Source organism: Tiliqua scincoides, chromosome 6 (genome assembly GCF_035046505.1).
Source record: "Tiliqua scincoides isolate rTilSci1 chromosome 6, rTilSci1.hap2, whole genome shotgun sequence".
Lineage (NCBI taxonomy): Eukaryota > Metazoa > Chordata > Lepidosauria > Squamata > Scincidae > Tiliqua > Tiliqua scincoides.
The window spans coordinates 63,896,753-63,915,240 of record NC_089826.1 but is presented as its reverse complement, the minus strand read 5'-3'; positions in this window follow the sequence as shown (position 1 = coordinate 63,915,240).

Below are 18,488 nucleotides of genomic sequence, written 5' to 3'. Positions count from 1 at the left end.
AGCTGCTTTGAATGGAATATATGAATAACTGTATCCAGGTACAGATTAACAAATACAGGAGGGGCCTCAGTTCTCAAACCCTTCACTGATACCAAAAAACACAGACAAATCTGCAATTTTCTTCCCCTGTCTCCCTTCAGAGGGCTTTCTGAAGCCCACAGAGGTAGTGTACATCCACCCACTGCCCTCTGTAAACTTCAGAATGGCCTGGAGAGGCAAAAAAAAATGACACTTCTGGTTTCCCAAGGGAAACCGGAAGTGATGTTTTTTCACCATATAAGGCATTCTGAGGCCCAGGGAAGCCTCCTTCCATGGTCTCATTCTGTGTCTCCCAACACCTTCCTCCTTTTGAGGCCTCCTTCTGTTTCTCCCAACGCCTTGGCAATAGAGGTGATGCTGAAAGGACAACCGGTGTGATAACTGGGCTCTCTCAGATCTGCCCTTTCAGCAGTGCCACTTCTGCCAATGCATCACTTTGCTGCTCAATAGCTGAAAGCTATTAGATGGTGGTGCTGGGAAAGCCTGATTATCATACAAGCTGGATAAAGAGCTTCCACAAGCGGTCTCAAACCCACAGGCCTTGTGTTTGACACCCCTGCAGTAAACATTCAAAGGAAGGGCAAAAAACCTCCAAGTCCAAGTTAAAAGCCCACTGAAAAAGTTCATCTAACAGCTAGATTTTTTTTTCCCCCATGTAAGGGACTGTTCAGTACATCCTGTCCAGAATATTTATATCATGGTGCAGCAGCTCTTAAGAGCAACCTGTGAGGCATATACTGAATCATTGCAATTAATTAGTTTTTCAGATGATTGTCACTTATTTTGTATGCTCCAGACACTTAGGACATTCTGACAGATCCCAAAGTTAGAACTGTGACCTTTTTCAACTATCTCCTGGAGGTTAATAATTAACTGAGCACCTCCTAAACTTTATTAAGTGATTTTGATGGGAACAGCATGAAACAATTTCTTTGATCAATGGGCTTAACTTGTTCAGTGCCAGTGTAGAAATTTCCATGGACAGAGATGCACCACAATCTATATACTTCTAAGTCGATAGTAGGCACTCCACAATTCACTTAGTCTTAAAACAAAAGATGCAAGTGTGTGTGTTTGCTTATTGTGTTTTATAGTTTTTCTCACATTTCCTAAAACAATTCCAAAGAGGTTTACAAGAGTGGTTTAAAAAAATCTGCAGAATGCTTTGCCAATTAGTCAGATTGCAGGTATGAAACTCAACCCTCCCCATTTTTGCTGATGTTTTCATGGGCAGTGAAAATAGGAGGGGAATTTCATCATTTTCTTGGTGACATCCATGAAGGGTTCAGGGCTTACCTAAGGCATCAGTGGTGCTCTCTCCTTGCTTAGGACAGCAAAGGCTGCTGTCAGAAGCTCCTTCCAGGAATGGAAACAGAGTTGCACACATGCAAATAGTCCTTGTACAAATGGAAGAGGCCCCCACACAAGTATAACTTTTCTTCTGTTCCCGACAGGCACTTCTGATGATGAAGCAGTGCTCCACTGGAAGTTAAGATCCAATTCTATGCTTTTAGATGGTGCATAAATGTGTAAGAGCCCAATTCTGAGCTCTTTAGCACCGGTGGTACAAGTGTACCGCTGACGCTGGGTGTTGCAAACATGCCATAAGTCACCTTTGTGGCACCCAGAGAGGAGGGGCCACCAGCGCCAGACCAGCGCCAGTCAGCACTGAGCCTCAACACCATTCGGAGGGCTGACCGGTGCTCCAGCAGCACCGGCAGATGGTAAGTAGTAGTAGAGCTTGGGGGGGTGGGGAGTGGGCAAAATGGGGCAGAAGGGGGGTAGGGTGGGGGGGAAGAACTTGCAGAGCTCTGCTTCACCAGATCCTGAACTCCATGTCAGGCTGGAAGGCCCAACATGGAACCTATCACGTTTGTACTGGCAAAATAGCCAGCACAGACTTGAGAAGCCTCATTAAGGGCTTGGAACTTTCTCCAGGGGAAGAGACAAAAGTCCCCTTCCTCTGAGGAGACCTCCAGCAGTTGCCACGAGGCTGCAGGATGCAGCGGTAGCCACTTTGGCACAGCTGCTGCACCCGGTGGGCTACACTGCCTTTAGGATTGGGCTGCCCGGCGCCATCTTGATCATTCCACTCATTCCCTCTTGCGTGAGACAGAAGGGGGGGCCCTCTTCTAAGACGGGATGGCAGTTTTTACAAGCGCTTATGTTAAAAAATAATTTTTTAAAAAATGATTCACCCTATTGATCAGTTGCCTTTTGAAACCATTTTAATGGATGAATCTAAGCAATTAATTGACTGATTAAGGGCTACAGTCATATTTTTCACTCTACCATCAGGCCTTGCAGAGTAGAAAGCCCAATAAATATAAGGCTGAACCTACATCAGACCCAGAAGCGACACAGTCTATCGGTGGCAAGGACAGTAGTAAACTCTTTCATCACCTTGAGCAGCCAGCATTACATATTGCTGTGACATGCTCCCATGCTCTTCTGCTTTTTCATATTCAGATACAGTATATCTGTCGTTTGAAGGGCATTATTCAATTCATCATTCTGCTCTACCTCCGCAGCCTTCAAGATACTCTAGGCAAAGGGTGTCCTTTTCAGTTGCTCTATTTGTTGAAACAGCATCCCTGCGTTTTCTATGCATAATCCAGAGCTCTTGGCATAATGCAGCAAGCTACTCAAACTCACCCAGCTGCATCACAAGGCAGCCTTTAGTCACCTGAAAAAAACAACAATTCTCAATATTATCAGTTTAAATGTTGTGTGACGGTATTAACACTTTGTATCATTTCACAACATAAACTGATGAACCATAGTAGTAGGCAACCTTAGTCTCGAAAGACTATGGTATCGCGCTCTGAATGGTGGTTCTGGAACAGCGTCTAGTGTGGCTGAAAAGGCCAATTCGGGAGTGACATTGGGAGCAAGTGCAGCCTGTCCCTGGTCTGTCTCCCTGGCTATGGGCCTTCCTTCTTTGCCTCTTTGCCTCAGACTGTTGGCCAAGTGTCTCTTCAAACTGGGTAAGGCCATGCTGCACAGCCTGCCTCCAAGCAGGCCACTCAGAGGCCAGGGTTTCCCACTTGCTGAGGTCCACTCCTAAGGCCTTCAGATCCCTCTTGCAGATGTCCTTGTATCGCAGCTGTGGTCTACCTGTAGGGCGCATCGGCATGCGTTTACCTACAAACGCATCGGTAAAGCAGCTACCACGTTTTCCAGACTCACAAAGAGAGCCTGGTCCAACAAGAAGCTGACGGAACATACCAAGATCCAGGTCTACAGAGCTTGCATCCTGAGTACACTTCTATACTGCAGCGAGTCATGGACTCTTCGCTCACAACAGAAGAGGAAATTGAACGCTTTCCACATGCACTGCCTCCGACGCATCCTCGGCATCACCTGGCAGGACAAAGTTCCAAACAACACAGTCCTGGAACGTGCTGGAATCCCTAGCATGTATGCACTGCTGAAACAGAGACGCCTGCATTGGCTCGGTCATGTTGTGAGAATGGATGATGGCCGGATCCCAAAGGATCTCCTCTATGGAGAACTCGTGCAGGGAAAGCGCCCTACAGGTAGACCACAGCTGAACCATAGTAATAACATGTATATGACACTTTCTGAGTGCACAGCATTTCCACCTTGTTGTAGTCTTTATAACTAACCTGTAAGGATTCTTACGCCCATGCCAAGGCTAAGAGGAAGCAGCTTGCTCAAGGTTAGCTCCTTAGTTCTTGGTAGAGGCAAGATTTGAAGTCCTGATTGGCAGCTCACAACACAATACTAAACCTGTGTACTCAGAAATAAGCCATTGAATTCATTTCAACCTCTTCCCAGGACAGGACTGCAACCTCATGGTCCAATCCTGAAGGGGCTAGTGTTGCTGGAACAAGCATTCCAGTGGTGCTAGATGCTTTCTGGCTGTTGCAAAAGGTGACACACTGGAGCACACAGCCTGTCCTCATCTGCAAGTGGCAAATGGACTCCGAACAACCACCAGACTCAGTGAGTATGTGCAGGGTGTGGGAGGGAGGCAGGGTGGGCAGAAGAGGGCAGGGTAGGCGGAAGGGATGGCAACGGGGGTGTGAAGGAGGGCAGATCAGGGCCAGTAAGGGGTGGTTTTGGCAGTAGCAGGGCACACCAAAACCTAACCCCCTTCCTGACCTTGATCTGCCTCCCTGGATCCATGCAGACTTGTGCCAGCGATATCGTTCGCACAATTCTGAGTAGACCCGGCAGGTCCACTGGGGGCCCAAACAAGGAGGCCTCTAGAGGCTGAAACTCCCCTGCGGGATGCGATGGACATCATTGCTACGGCAGGTTGGGCTGTCAGTATCTTAGCTGCTATAATAATAATAATAATAATAATAATAATAATAATAATAATAATAATAATAATAATAATACAGGTATTTATATACCGCCTTTCTTGGTTTTTATTCAAGACTTTATTCAAGGCGGTTTACATAGGCAGGCTTATTTAAATCCCCATAGGGATTTTTACAATTGAAAGAAGGCTCTATCTTTCAAGAGCCACAACAATTCAGATGTTTCATTCTGATCTGGCCTCCATCCTGGCCTCCATCCTCCCACGCTCAAAGCAGATGGAATAGCTCGGCTTCAGCTTGTCAGCTGTTTCAAGGTTGCACAGTGCCGGTGGCCTTGAACTGGAGACCTTGTGGATGTTATCTTCAGGCAAATGGAGGCTCTACCCTCTAGACCAGACCTCCTGCCTCTATGCTACATCAACTCATGATATGATATGACCAGAAGTAATGTTCCTTCTAACATCAAGCAGGAGTAACGTTCAAGTTCATATCAGCCATTTTGTATTGGTGGATGGCTTGACTCATCTTGCATAGCTGAGTGACTTATTGAATGCCAATATAATGCATTTGACATACTTGTTTACTGTAAATAGTTGATGTCAAGCAAAATAATAATCCAGAACACAGATCCAGTTCAAACTTTCATATCATGAACTAAGTAGAGGAGAAGGACAAGAAGGAAATGTTTACTTCCTTCTAAGTTTCAAAGATTTCTCCAAATAAACAGGAATCAGGCAATTAAAACATTTATTTTGGGGTGACAACTGCTGTTTAAATTTAATCCCAAGTAGGCATTGTAAAGTAAATCCACAACATCCACCCACATAGATAGGTACAAAATCACATTACAATATATTTTGGTTGTAACAGTGTCCAAAGGGGGAGGGGGGAGTCCACCAAACCTCATTCCGCTGCCAGACAGCTCCCTTGTAAGTTTATCCAACTTTGATATAACTTGATTTAATTCTAAAATCTGGCACATGAACAACTAACTATATGATTACATTGTATCATACTGTTTTATTAAAGTTAAATATAGGAATTTCCATAATGAATGAATGAAGAAAAGCAAAGTTCAAGAGATAACATATAAATAGATGGCTGTTCTTGCAGTCTTTTGTATACGTGTATGATTAACTACTCCCAGCCACGGGCCATTTTAATATATGCTTTCTTTAGAAAGAAGCTGAATACATGAATCATATTCTAATTATATGTCAGCAGAATATAACAGATGGCTGTCACATTAGAAATGTCTACACACACAGTTTTGTCTGTGCTGTCTAAGGATGGGCTTGCATGCTACATGTTGCACTCATGTAAGGAGAGCCAAGTATAACAAAGAAGTTAAAGCACACATATCAATAGTCAGGGGCATACATGTGCATGGATCACCCCTTTTCCTTTTAAAACACATGAACATGTGAAACCAATGTCTTCCTGGTTGCTACTTTCACATGGGTTAAAGGAGAATATGGCAAGGGTCACTGATACACAATCAACTACAACCAAGTGCAACAAACACATGTGCTTTTTCTACTTGGCTATCTGTACTCAAGTACATAATACAGTATGAAGGAAGTCACTGTTCCCAGTATTTCCCAGATACTGATATCATTGGTGGGCACTCTTGGGGGCACCACCGTGACCCCTTCCCCCACCACCCTTTGCACTTAAGTACCCTTTACAGGGCCTTAGAAAGCCTTCTAAGGCCTCTGAAAGACCTAAAAGGTTAGTTTGGGTTTTCAGTCAAAACCCAAAGTGACATTTTGAAGCATTCCAGAGGCCTCGGAAGGCCTACTGAGGGCCAGGGAGGTCACTTGCGGACTCTCCAGCACTCAGAAAAACGTTTTCTGGAGAAAAACGTAAGTTAAATTTTTATGCCTTTTGCGGTCCTTGTCCCAGACGACACAAGGCCAGGATCGCAATTACTCTCCAGATCAGATTGCTTTTTCAGCTTATACTTCCCCTTGTTTTCTCAAATACTCCTACCCCCAAAAGGTTCTTGTGGGGGGATGCAATCTTTCTTCTCAGCCCCAGTGGAAGAAGGGAGAGGAAGGAATGGCAAAGGTCAAAGGCAGGAGATTGAAGTGGTAGTGGTGCAATGACCACAGGGAACAAAATCATGGTGTTATGGTGTAAGCACTGGGAAGAAGAGAAGAATTTGAAGTCAAACAGCAGTCAGAAATGAGATGATAATAGAAGGTAGGGAAAACATGAGTGACTTGAGATTTGGGACATATAGAGCTGGACAGAGGTTGGCTAAGGAATTCATGCCATACTCTATGAAGCTGTGCTTGACAAACACCAGTTCTGATGATGGTAGTGGCAGGAGGGGTCCCACAGGAGAATCCTGGAGGATAGTGGATGTGTTTTACATGGATGCTGAATGCAGAACATGTTAGTGTTCCTATTTAAAATTAGGAGGATGTAAAAAATGGCAGTCACATTTAGGGACTTGAATGAGTTGATCTACAATCTTTCTGTGGCCCTCTGTGGGTTTTAGATGAAGTAATTTGGGCAAAAATATCAAAGAGTAGAATTTCTGCTTTCCTTCAGTCTGAAAATGTAATGAAATAATCATCTGAAGAGGCTTTCCAAATTCTTTTTTTTAAGAAATACACAGCTTTGAATGAGCAAAGTAACAAATCTCCTCCCTGGGTATATAACACATTGTGCTGAGGAATCCATGAATCTTACTCTCTTTCTTCCCATCACCACGATGAATTCATATACAATCATTAGTAACTAAAGGCTTTACTTAATTTTTTTATGGCTTCTCAAATGAGAAATACTGGTTGACAGCTGAATGGTGTGGCTGTATGATCATGTGTTAAAAATTGAATTAAGTGAGAAAGATTTGCACAGTGCCTTTCCCATTCTGTGGCCCAGGCAGCTGCTTTTGCTCAAATGCAAAAAGATGCTGAAAGTAGAACAGCTAACATGTATGTAGGAGTTGGTTGCAACCGGAATTACCCAGATGCAGGGATGGGAAAACCCAGCATGGCTTGATGCGAGTTGAGTCTAGAGACACCATTCCTGTGACTCGACTTGAAAACAAGTTATAATGGGGGCACTCTCCAAGTTGCTGAGTCACCCTTTCATGACTCTAAAGGACTTGAGTTATCCCATTCCCTTTAAAAAGCCAGCCGTGAAATAAACGGGGCTGCTGCCAGGGGTGTGTGTGTCGGAGTTCTCTTTAAATACTCCCCTGCTGTCCCTGCCCATCTGTAAACAGGGTGGGGGAGGTGAGAGGGACTGCAAGAGAAGTGACAGAAAGTGCAAGAGGGAGGAAGGTCACGTGCACAAGCTGCCAGGCTTACCAGGACGACCTGATCCTTGGCAGCTCCACTCAGAAGTAGTCCCACTGTAGCCAGTCATACAATGAGGGTTCTTCCTTCCCACCAACCATGCAGTGGAAAGCATGATTACTACAAACTGCCTCTCCCCTTCCCCACCTCCTCCCCGTCCCTGGACTTCTGCAGCCAATCGTAAGACAAGAACCAGCTTAGGCTCCTCCCTCTGCTCTACCACAACCAAAGAAATTACCAGAACACACATCCTTTTTCCAATGATCATTGGTTCCTTCCTTCCTATGGGAGATGGGCAAGAGTTTTCTCCCGCCTCTTCTCCCCTGTTCGAATGCATTGTTAACCCTTACCTACCTTGTTAAGTAAAGTAACCCTTACCTGCCTTGTTAGGAATGCATTGTTAACTGGAACCTCCCTGCCGCTCGCCCTGGTCTGAATGCTGGCCCCATGAGGTTTTCCATGCCGCAAAAACAGTAAGCAAGTACACCCAGCCACAGGCAGATTCGAGTCAGCATGCATGGGGATGAGTGCCAAGTCAGGGGGACCATGACTTGAGTGTTTTTCAGAGTCTTCCACTACTCACAAGTCAATGAAAAATGTGCATTTTTCTGACTTGAGTCCAAGTCACTGACTTGGGCTCCCATCCCTGTCCTGATGTAGTTATCCACACTTACCCAAGATGCAAACTAATGACTGATGCAGTGCAGGAACATATCACATCTGAGGTCTGCCTTCTGCCCATAGCACTATTGATCTATATTACTGGTGGGACCAGTGGAGATCTGCTCCTCCAGATCTTGAACTTCATGTTGGGCCAGAAAGCATGACACGGAGTCTCTCAAATCTGTGTGTTGGCAACCTTCAGTCTCGAAAGACTATGGTATCGCGCTCTGAATGGTGGTTCTGGAACAGTGTCTAGTGTGGCTGAAAAGGCCGATTCGGGAGTGACAATCCCTTCCACACTGGGAGCAAGTGCAGTCTGTCCCTGGTCTGTCTCCCTGGCTATGGGCCTTCCTTCTTTGCCTCTTTGCCTCAGACTGTTGGCCAAGTGTCTCTTCAAACTGGGAAAGGCCATGCTGCACAGCCTGCCTCCAAGCGGGCCGCTCAGAGGCCAGGGTTTCCCACTTGTTGAGGTCCATCCCTAAGGCCTTCAGATCCCTCTTGCAGATGTCCTTGTATCGCAGCTGTGGTCTACCTGTAGGGTGCTTTCCTTGCACGAGTTCTCCATAGAGGAGATCCTTTGGGATCCGGCCATCATCCATTCTCACAACATGACCGAGCCAACGCAGGCGTCTCTGTTTCAGCAGTGCATACATGCTAGGGATTCCAGCTCGTTCCAAGACTGTGTTGTTTGGAACTTTGTCCTGCCAGGTGATGCCGAGGATGCGTCGGAGGCAGCGCATGTGGAAAGCGTTCAATTTCCTCTCCTGTTGTGAGTGGAGAGTCCATGACTCACTGCAGTACAGAAGTGTACTCAGGATGCAAGCTCTGTAGACCTTGATCTTGGTATGTTCCGTCAGCTTCTTGTTGGACCAGAGTCTCCTTGTGAGTCTGGAAAACGTGGTAGCTGCTTTACCGATGTGCTTGTTTAGCTCGGTATCAAGAGAAAGAGTGTCGGAGATCGTTGAGCCAAGGTACACAAAGTCATGGACAACCTCCAGTTCATGCGCAGAGATTGTAATGCAGGGAGGTGAGTCCACATCGTCCCCTTCCCGAGGAGACCTCTCACTGTTGCCACAGGGCTGCAGGGTGCAGCGGTAACTGCTTTGGCACCACTGCACCTGGCAGCAGCACCACCTTTCGGAATGGGCTGTTATTCCGTCGCGTGAGTGTAATCAAGTTGACCCTTGGATTTTTGTCGGTTACTGGTTTGTTGAGTGACCTATATTCTTATATATTTAAATAAACAAAATTAATGGGAGTGACACCCACCCTATTGTTGCCACTGCATTTAGGCTGTGCATATGATATTGTAATTTTTTTCTGTATGATATGGTATGGGAGGGGGTCCATCATGGGGGTGACACAATGAGCTCTTGAACCAGGTGAAGCAAACCCTAGTGGTGACTCACATCATCTCATCGTCAACCACTCTTCCCTTCTCAAACTTCCTCTCTTTTCCTTTATAGTGTTTCTCTGGCCTTTCCTTTGTCATCTGTTCCTTCTGCCTCTTCTCCTGTATGCTTTAAGATGACATTCCTTACTTTTCTTAATACTCTAATATTAAGAATAGGAATATTAATATTAATATTAATACTTAATATAGGAAACTGGGTTGCTTTTTTGGTTTATTTTTTATTTTTATTTTGCAAGGCTGGAATGTAGGGGGAGATCATCAACCACATTTCCTTACACTGAGCTTGCTTGCAAAGATCTGAATTTATTTCCCCCTATTTCATTTTTTATTACTTTTAACATTTGCAGCTATCAGATGGAATCCCAGCTGAATTTCAAGGATCCAGAAAGGCAAAGCGTGACCATTTAATTTGACAGGTTTCTAGTTAACCAGTAATAGGGTGATGCACACACCCCAGCAACTTGATTCAGATTTGGGTCAGCAATTATGAGTCTCTTTGGAGAATTCTCAAAATAAACCAACTTTAAAAAAAAAATTCTTTATCAGCTTGTAACTCTTTGTGCATACACATTTCCTTTCCAGGATGCATGCCTGCTCTCATACCAAAAAAATTAGTAAATAGCAATACCCTCTGGGGTTTATTTACTATTTACATAGCACCACCCATGTGCATGATACTTTTACACAAACTAATGGTGATCAAAGGTTTGAATTTCAAATGTAGAGTAGTGGCCCTAATATGCACCTCAATTTTTATTCCAAAGACCCAATTTCCAAAGAAGGTATCACATTACAACATCTTTTACATTCTTCTCCCCCTTCACTTTGAAAATCGCTATGTGGGTCAAGGTGATATTCAATTTTGAAAGCAGATTTGGGTCCTGAACATGCCTATTCATTTTCCCCATGTTTGGTGGAGATGTCCCTGTTTTCCAGGGAAACAAACAAACAGAGAATGTCAAGCAGGAGAGTTTACATCAAAGAGCTCCCTCCTCTGGGTCAATTATGCAGAGTGAACATAGTCAAAAATAAAGAGCAGCTCAGGGATGTTACAAGTCTCACTTGGGATCTCACCAAGAAAGGACCTGTAATTCTGATTATGCAAACATTTCACAGAGAAGTTCTGTACTATTTTACAGCAGAATGGTAATTTCTTACTTTTCCCAACCCAGTCTTCCATCTCCTGCAAGTCTCTCTGCTTTCAAATGATGCCAATTCTCCTTTTCCAGATTTATTTCAATCCTTGAACAAGACTTGGAAAAGTTTAAAACAATCCTAAAATGCCCAAGCAATACTCCAGGAGTTTTAAAATATTGGCCATGCACCCTTTCAGGGCTTATCCAACTTTCCAGGGTATGAATGAAAATCCCTTCCTGAAGATATATGAACTACAGTCTTTAGTGTTCAATCCTGGTGCGGTCTTCATCTCACTGAGATCAACAGGAAAAGACACATTGATTTTAATGAAGTGGTATTACAGACCCCAGGTGGGAACATTATCATCACTCAATATGGCGGTCAGAGTACAGGAAGTGAAAGCAAATAATTTAAAGGCACTCAAATTGAGTGTGCTGGATAATGGCTGGTATATCTGACTCAGGATTTTGAATCAATCAATTCCACAAACTGGTTGAAGTTTGTAATGGGAAAAAATATGTTTTTGTTAAGCACAGAGCTTTCGGAAGTGGTGTTATGTATGATTAGTTCTCTTCCAAACCAGACATTTGCTGTCAATTTCTTTGTCATTGATGTGGCCCATGTAACTATATAACCTTCATGATCATATTTATTTTCTGTGAAATTCACTTCTCAGAATTGCTTCCCATTGTGCACTCTTGGAGACTTTACTTTCTCCAGCATTCGTTGTTGCCTTTCATCCAAAAAATAAGTCTTTCAGATTGAAAGCTCATGGAAAATGCAGCCTTTTACAGAGTCGCTGCTTAGAGGTTGTCATTTTGACTGGATTGATTTCCACACAAGATTGCTGAGGCTTAGTTTTTTTTTTTTTGTCTGTTTGAAATTGAGCTTCAGGGCTTAGAGGAACAGATCTTCAGTGCTCACTATTAATTAAAAACAGATCTCCAGTGCTTTCTATTAACAATAAACTTTGCCCAGGATCTGACAAACTACTTTAGGCATGCCCTCAGGCAGAGACATCTGCAGGTGGATTTTTGACCATTTCACTTTGAACTGCTGACTCTTCACCATATCATAATCTCGTATTGGAAGTCCCATACCAACAGCATTTCACCATGTGACATGAAGAGTGGTTTTAGTTTGAGAAACACAAGTCCAAAGCTCTCTTGGGCTTTTGGAACTAGCTGTCTGGTTCTTTGGAATCTAGCCATTATTATTTGCTCCTTGGGCAAATAAACTGCACTATTTCATGCAAATTGCCTTGCAGAACTAGACCAAGGTTGCAACCCTATACACCAGGGGTCTCCAAACCCTGGCCCGCAGGACAGAGGCAGCCTGCAGAGTACCTCTATCTGACCTTCAGCCAGCCTCTGGTCCCCTGAGAGCCTCTGATCCAGTTGACCAAACACCAACAGAGTTGTGTCTGTGGGGTGGGAGAATAGGAGTCCATTTAAGTGTGTGCTTTTTTTCCTTGGGCTGTGTTGGTGCTTAGAGAAATCCTGGACATTTGAGCCCATTCATTCATTTCATCTAATATCTATCACTAATGTATTTATTTAAATTTTATATTTAATTTTTTTCCCCAGCCCTCGACACTGTGCCAGATATTTGATGCAGCCCTTTGGCCGAAAAGTTTAGAGACCCCTGCTATACACATTTACACTGGGAGTAAGTTTCATTGAACTTATTGGGACTTACTCCTGAGTAGACATGCATAGGATTGCACTACAGCAGCAGTTCCCAAACTGCAGGTCCAGGATGCACCAGTGGGTCGTGACCCAATTTTTGGTGGGTTGCAAAACTGACAAGGCAGATTAGGTTATGTGCATCAAGGGTTAAGCAACCTGCCATCTGAGGGCCAGGCGGAAATAGGTTACAGAAACATTGTAAAGATCACTGAGGTAATATATGTGAAGTAGTTCTGAAGTGCTATATAAAGGCTAAGTATTGCATTTGTTGATGAAGAACCTAAAATAATAGACCAAATCTCTTGTCATTTAACAAGCCCACGCCCCCTTTCTCTCTGAAAAATGAAATGAAGTTTGAAGTATGTGCTGCGATTAAGACCTTCCTAAGAAGCCATGTGCTCCATAGTTCCCATTTTTCAAAAGCAGGGGCATTATTTAGATTGACCAAGAGCACAACAGTTTATAAGTGTTTTGCTAAGATTGCACTGAAATATGAAGTGTTACAAAGTAGACTTCAGAATCAAATTAGACATTATTCTGTATTAAAGCCCTAAAGAGCAATTAGTGAGCTCTTAAAGAAATATGAGCGGAAGACAGGAAATTCCTCTGAGGTATTTCCACTGAACAAGGAGGGTGATTAGATGTCACTCAGTTCATGTTTAACAAACGCAGTGTTTCAAAAAGCATCCTTATGTGATTTACGCAAAAACTACAATGAATAACTTAAGTTACTGGGAGTGGCATACCTGCGAATCAGATTCCAAAATAAGTCACAATAAATATGAAAATGGTATGGTAGAAAGAAGAAAGTATGATGAGTAAGAAAGATGTGTGCATATTTGTATTGTCCTGCTGTGAACAACATACAACAACAGTCTTTTCTTGAAGTTGTTGGATCATTCAACCATTAATTTACACAAGAGGCCTTGAAGTTAAAGACACACTTAGATGAAGTAAGGTACTCTCCAAATAATTTTATCCAGGCCACATATGGGCAAAGCAAGGCTAGAGGTTGACTTCGACCCACAAGAGCCTTCAACTGCTTCCTATCCATAACTTATCATATAGTCCTCAGACACATCTCCCATGCATGCACATATCAATGCCTGACCAAATGAAGCAGGCTTGCCTGCCCTGATGCCGCATCAGGGTGTGTGAGCATGGGAGGAGGGTGCAGGTACAGTCGCAGGCACCAGTTAATCAATCAACCAATGCTGGGACTGAGCATGAGCAAGCATGTGTCCTGTCTGGAAGCAGGACAAGTCTAAGAGAGCTGGCTGCAAATAAGAGAGCAAGACCAGAAAACTTTGCCAGAACTCCTCCAATACAATACAAAAATGAATGCTGTCAAAAATGAAAAGAAACATGAAATTATTTATTTATTGGATTTGTATTCCGCCTTTCTCCCCGAAGGGCACCCAAGGCGGCTGTCCTGAATGTCATGAATGACATGAATGTCATGTCTTCAGGGATGCTGTTGAAGGGAGCAAGGAGAAGCAGAGCTCTTAGATGTCTCCTGCAAAAGAAACAGTCATTGCAGACCTACCATAAGGTCCAATGGGGCAAAAGACCCAGGCACAAGGCACAAGGACCCTGCGGAAGCCTCTCTGAGCCTCTTCTTTTCCAGAAGCACAGTTTATGGCATCAGGGAACCTCACAGAAGTTTCCCCGACAAGTTCATGGGTTGTGCGAGGCTCCATGAGCCTCAGGTGATTAGGGGGCGATTTCTGTGCAGGGGGGCGGACCTTTGCCCCAAGCGCAGGGCTGGAGAGGTCCGCCGCTGAGAAGCAGTGATATTATCAGTGTGAGTGCTTGAGTGAGGCTGTTAACATTTTTTCAAAGGACCTTAGCTAAAAAGCTAAGGGAGCGGGTTCTCTTGTCCATTTCAGAAGGAATGGACAATTGATTGACTGAATAGATGGTCTGATTTTTTTTTCTCTGGGCAAGGGAGGAGCCCAATGGATAGCGGAGGGCATCCTTGCAAGTGGCAGGGAATAGAACTGGGGCTCTGATGACAGACTCAGCCATTACATTAAGAGGGTTGAGAATAGAATCAAGAGCCATGCCAGAAAATTAAATCTCCACTGTATATAGTTAAACAAATATGAGAAATATACTTCTTTTCGCCCTCTTCTGTGAACATACACTCATACCAGAGTCATGATGTTACTGGCAAATTGCCAATAGTGATTAAACTACCTTGCTTCTCCTCTGGAAATGGGTTAATATTCATGCACATCTTCTACTGGGTTGGTTTACCTTGTCAGAAGACATATCTGACAAAAACATACCATAGAAGTAAAATTCAGCCTTCACTCCCCAAACAGATCTGATACTAAAGTAACTAGAGGGACCACCCTCCAAAAAAAAACAAAAAAACAAAAAAACACCATTCAGCAAAATGAATTAAGTCAGGTTTGAGCCATTTTTTGCTCTATGAACCAATTCATTTTGGTTCCAATTCATTTTGCTCTATGAACCAATTCATTTTGGCAAGAAATAGGGCCTTCTCAGTAGTGGCACCAACGTTGTGGAACTCCCTTCCCCTTGACTTGAGAATGGCTCCCTCTCTTGAGACTTTTTGGCGAGGCCTGAAGACCTTGTTGTTTAACCAAGCCTTCTGACTTCATGGCCTTTTTAACATCTTTTATACATCTTTTAGTTGCTTTTTACAGGCCTGATTCCTCTGCTGTTTTATGCTCTTTTATTCTGACTTTTATCTGACTACTGTTTTTATGGGTTCTGCTCATGTGTTTTTAATATGTTTTTATCTGTTTGTGAAATTATGTTTTAATCTCTTTTATATGTTGTTAGCCGCCCTGGGTCCCTTTGGGGAGAAGGGTGGGATATAAATAAAGTTTTTTTTTATTATTATTATTAATTATTATTATTTTCTATCTTCCTACATATAACTGCTTTTTGCCTTTTGTGGGATTTGTCTGAAATTCACCTTTCCTTCTTACTGTTCTTAAGACAAGAACAAAAGGATGGAGCAGAGAGATGGTTGTCAAAGAGAAGAGAGGACAGAAAGAGGGCTGTAAAGAAAGGTTTTGTCCCATTAAAAATAAAATAACTCAGGGCCCAATCATATCCAACTTTCCAGCACCAGTGCAGCTGCAATGCAGCCCCAAGGTAAAGGAACAAAAGTTCCCATACCTTGAGGAGGCCTCTTTGACTGCCTTTCCACCACAGGATGCAGTGCACACCCCATTGGCACCAGCACTGCACCAGCACTGGAAAATTGGATAGGATTTGGCCCTCATTCATTCATTACTTTAATACCATTATCCCTTGGATAATGACTGAAATTCTACCTTCTTTATTTAGTGTGTTTTGATTTAAAACCAAAACTGTTGCACTGTCAGGAATATAGAGACTTATTGAGGCAAACAATTTAACACTAACATTGCTGGTGAGTATCCTCCATTTCACAAAATAAAATTACAAATTCCCTTTGGGGAGAAGGGTGGGATATAAATAAAGTTTTTTTTATTATTATTATTATTATTAATTATTATTATTTTCTATCTTCCTACATATAACTGCTTTTTGCCTTTTGTGGGATTTGTCTGAAATTCACCTTTCCTTCTTACTGTTCTTAAGACAAGAACAAAAGGATGGAGCAGAGAGATGGTTGTCAAAGAGAAGAGAGGACAGAAAGAGGGCTGTAAAGAAAGGTTTTGTCCCATTAAAAATAAAATAACTCAGGGCCCAATCATATCCAACTTTCCAGCACCAGTGCAGCTGCAATGCAGCCCCAAGGTAAAGGAACAAAAGTTCCCATACCTTGAGGAGGCCTCTTTGACTGCCTTTCCACCACAGGATGCAGTGCACACCCCATTGGCACCAGCACTGCACCAGCACTGGAAAATTGGATAGGATTTGGCCCTCATTCATTCATTACTTTAATACCATTATCCCTTGGATAATGACTGAAATTCTACCTTCTTTATTTAGTGTGTTTTGATTTAAAACCAAAACTGTTGCACTGTCAGGAATATAGAGACTTATTGAGGCAAACAATTTAACACTAACATTGCTGGTGAGTATCCTCCATTTCACAAAATAAAATTACAAATTCCCCCATGCTGTTCCCCAATTACCAAGTCCGTAGTTCCCCAATTATTGTTTTTGGATTACTTGAGAAATAAGGAGGGGAGAATTATGGTGAATGCATCAAAAGTACTTTAGAATAAAACTGTTAGAATAAAAGACCCAGGCGCCTAGCACATACAAAATACACAATAAATTGTATTGTGGGGATTTTGACTGAAATTGACTGGAACTGAGGCTAATAAACAGGGCTATTGTGGCTACTGCAATTGGAAAGTCCTGTATGCGGATTTCTTAAAAAAAAGAAAAGAAAAAGAAAATCTCTATAACTGAAGGTTCCTAAATCATTTTTATGGAGATGAAAGTTATCAAGATATGTCCTCCATGCTAAGTTGCTAAATACAGTATTAACAAAAAATAGTGTGATTTATTACCACTTTTGGACTATTTATTTATTTATACAGGTATTTATATACCGCCTTTCTTTGGTCCTCAGATTTCTCCTCAGACTTTAATCCAAGGCGGTTTACATAGGCAGGCTGTTCTAAACCCCCGTAGGGTTTTTTACAATTGAATAGTTCTAGTCTTTCATAGAACTCCTCGTTCCAGCTGGATTCCTTCCAGGTCTGGCCTCTCTCTGACCCTTCGCCTCCCACACTCCTCTTGACAGCAACTCCTCTCTGCCACCGAGGGTCAGCTCATCAGTATATCAGCATGTCGTCAGTTCTCGGGTACTTCCGGTTGTTTTGATCTGGCAGCCTCAGATCTTCAGGCATACAAGGCAGCAGCTCTTATATGCCAAATACCCCTAGGATATTTCAGGAAACATGCTTTGCCCCATACTGCATACAACCTAGCCACGTGTTCTTGAGACATCTGGTGATGTTCTACTACAGTTTACCCTTTATAATTGCAACAGCAATATATCAAGATCCTTAGATGTATTTGTGTTGGTTCTGTTTTGAAAACAAGGCAGACTGGAATCTAGGCTTCAAAGGCAAAGGATAGGGGCTTTGAAGCCAGAGGAACACCCTGTTTTGCCCAAATCCTCTTTCCAATCTCCTTTCCAAATCCCCTTTCCAGTCTTTCCAGAGGAGCTTCCAATCTTTCCAGAGGAGTCCACAAGCTAATTAGCTCCCCCAGTTCTCCACCAACCAGCAGTCTCCAGCTGTCATAGTTTCAGTAGTCCACTGTTCACCAGTCCATCAGCCAGCCAGCCAGCCAGTAGGTCCATCAAACAGTTAGCCAGTCTGTTAATTGGTCAGCAGGTCCATTGCTCAGTCTGTTAGCCAGCCAGTCCATCCATCAGTCAGCTAGTCAATCCTCCCTTCTTCCCCAACCTGTCCTCCTCCTGCCACCCACAGACTTTCCTTCCTCCAGGTGCTGCTTTTATCCTTGAAGACCTTGTTGCACACCTGCTGCTAAAAGCCTAGGTTTTAACCCAATGTTTCCTAGATTCACCAGAGCAAAGGGCCACTGCAGATACCACATCCTGTCTCCTTGCAATATCTTCTGTATTTCCACTGCACACCCTAATTTAAAATATGTATGCTTAAGATTTAACGTGTTAATTTCAATGGATCTAATATGTAGGTATCTCTACAACAGTTGTATCTTTTTGCGTCTTATTTTGAAGAGGTTAAAATTTTATCTGTTCGTTCTGAGCCCAAGTCACTATTTGTATTTCTATTTATTCACTGTGAATGAGAATAGCTAATACTAAGCAACCAGAGAACAAATATAGAAAAGTTAAGAGTTCGTGTTTTGCACTTTACTAAATTGGAATATTAATCATCTTTACCTCATCAGGAAAATTGACTTGTATGTTATTGTGCTTTCTTAAAGCATATTTACAGTCTGTATTGCTAAATATGCTCTGTGAGGTAAGAAA